The sequence below is a fragment of the Juglans microcarpa x Juglans regia genome, chromosome 5D (genome assembly GCF_004785595.1).
Source record: "Juglans microcarpa x Juglans regia isolate MS1-56 chromosome 5D, Jm3101_v1.0, whole genome shotgun sequence".
Lineage (NCBI taxonomy): Eukaryota > Viridiplantae > Streptophyta > Magnoliopsida > Fagales > Juglandaceae > Juglans > Juglans microcarpa x Juglans regia.
In genome coordinates, this window is record NC_054602.1 from 23,358,961 (window position 1) to 23,361,432 (window position 2,472).

The following is a 2,472-nucleotide window of genomic DNA, read 5'->3' on the forward strand; positions in this document are numbered from 1 at the left end:
ATTTCCAAAAGGTAGTTTCATCAGCCCATTCCTGCATTTTATAAGTGCATTAGCAGTAGCAAGGAAAGATCTACCTAATATAAGAGGAATCTTAGAGTTAGACTCAACAACCGACTGAGTGTCCAAAATTAAAAAATCAACAGAGTAGTAAAATTTGTCAATTTGGATCAAAACAGCTTCAACTATCCCTCTTGGTTTTTTAACTGAACGGTCAGCCAATTGAAGCACAACAGAAGTAGGTTTAATTTCACCCAAGCCAAGCTGCAAATAAATGGAATAAGGCATCAAATTTATACTAGCTCCTAAATCTAGCAACGCTTGCCCAAACTCATGATTCCCAATATTACATGCAATGGTTGAACAACCAGGATCCTTGTACTTAGGAGGAATTCCCTGCTCAATTAGAGCACTAACTTGCTCTGTCAGGAATGTTTTTTTCTTCACATGGTGCTTCCTTTTAACTGTACACAAATCCTTGAGAACTTTTGCATAAGTAGGAACTTGTTTAATCACATGCAAAAGAAGAAGAGTGATTTTTACCTGCCTTAGATTCTCTAGGATTTCATTGATAGGACCCAAAGTTCGCTTGCTTGATTTTAAAGCTTGAGGGAATGGTTCCTTAATAGGACTTTTTCTCAGCTCAGGTTCCTTGGTCAGCTCGGCATCACTACTATCATGATCCTTTTCCGCATCCTTTGATTTGTTCGTTGTTGGGATGTGTAATGACTTACCACTTCTCATCACAATGGCATTCACATCTTTCAAATTCTCTTGTGTCATGTGTTGACCATGCGGTGCAGACTGAGGTTGAGAAGGGAACTTACCTCGCTCATTCACACTCAAGGAGCTCATCAATTTGGACACTTGGCTCTTTATCTCTTTATTTTCTTTAACAACCTGCGTAATCAAAGATTCAACTTTTGATTAGTCTTACCCGGTGCCTCAATAAAAGCATGCAAAGTGTCTTCTAAAGGACTCCTAGAAGATGAAGGTGCAGGATATGATCTAGGGGGTTGTGCAGGCGGCTAGTTTTCAGACTTCTAGCTAAAATTGGGGTATTGCACCACCTCGGATTATAGGTATCAGAGTAAGGTGTAAAAGGTTTATTGTACATACCTAAGGCATTACATTGTTCCTCATACATCCCTCTCATCTCAGCAAGTGTGGGACACTCTTGGGCAAGGTAATCTACCCCACCACACACAAAACATGGTCCAAAAGACTCTGCATGATTAGCCACATGTGTTGGCATTAAGTCCTTAGTCTTTAACACATCTAGCTCCCTAGTGAGCATCTCAACCCTAGTCTTTAGGCTATCCTCTTCCCTGAGATGGTAAATTCCACCACCATTTAGGTTTCCTGCAGGTCGTGACCTATTTGTGCTCTCAGTATCACTAGGTCCAGTCCAAGTGTGAGCCTTTTCAGCAAGCTCATTGAGGTATTCTATGGCCTCATCAGGATCTTTCTGTAAGAACTCACCATTACGCATCATCTTCCCAAATTGGCGCTCTCTAGGTGTAAGTCCCTCATAAAAATAGCTTACTAAGCGCCAATTCTCATACCCATGGTGAGGACACATACTCTCAACAACTCCTTAAATCTCTCCCAAGATTGATACAAAGTCTCACTGTCCTTTTGTACAAAGGTGGAGATTTGCCTTTTTAATGCGTTGGTCTTATGTTGGGGAAAATATTTATTAAAGAAGACCTGAGTCATCTCACTCCATGACCCAATAGATCGGGGTCTCAGTGAGTATAGCCAACTCTTAGCTCTATCCTTCAAAGAGAAAGGAAAGAACTTAAGTCGCACAACGTCATCAATTGCATTTTGACTATGAAAAGTCGCAACTACTTCCTCAAACTCCCTAATGTGCACATATGAATTTTTATTTTCCAAACCATGAAAAGTAGGGAGTAACTGTATCATCCCTGTTTTAAAATCTAGTTGGCGAGTATTAGCTGGAAATATGATGCATGATGGTGTGGCTATGCGTGTAAGGTGGAGGTAATCATGAAGAGTTCTAATGGGTTGATCTTCGTGTTCACTCATTTCTTCGGGACTAGATAGATTGTCAAATAAAGGATTTAAAAAGCTTGATTCTGACCCTTCCACAGGCCTACAAGCAAATCTACCCAATGTGTCTCTATATTTGTGCATGCAAGGTAACAAAATACTAAAAACTAAAAATACTATGAAAAGAAAGAAAAAAATAACTCAGCAAGCTAAAAGAGGGAATGAACTTACCGCCTTTACAAACTGCTGAAATAAAAACCTATCTAGCAATTCTTCTACCGTCTCCCCGGCAACGACGCCAAAATTTGATTACACCCAAAGAATAATGCGGTAGTTGTAGCACAGTTTTGTGGTGTCGATTCTAGAGAGAGACAAATTCAAAGAATTGTAAAAGGAATAAAGAAACTAAAGAAATATATTAAATGATTAATGAAGAACAAAGATTAATTTTAAATGTAA

The 2,472-nt window shown here is 39.2% G+C and overlaps 1 non-coding gene across 1 annotated transcript; it reads left to right on the forward strand.

Annotated features, from left to right (window-relative positions):
• Positions 1–1,559: 1,559 nt before the first annotated feature.
• On the forward strand, positions 1,560–1,669 carry LOC121266663. The gene has a single exon (XR_005940884.1). It is a non-coding gene; the product is annotated as a small nucleolar RNA R71 (small nucleolar RNA).
• The last annotated feature ends 803 nt before the right edge of the window (positions 1,670–2,472 follow it).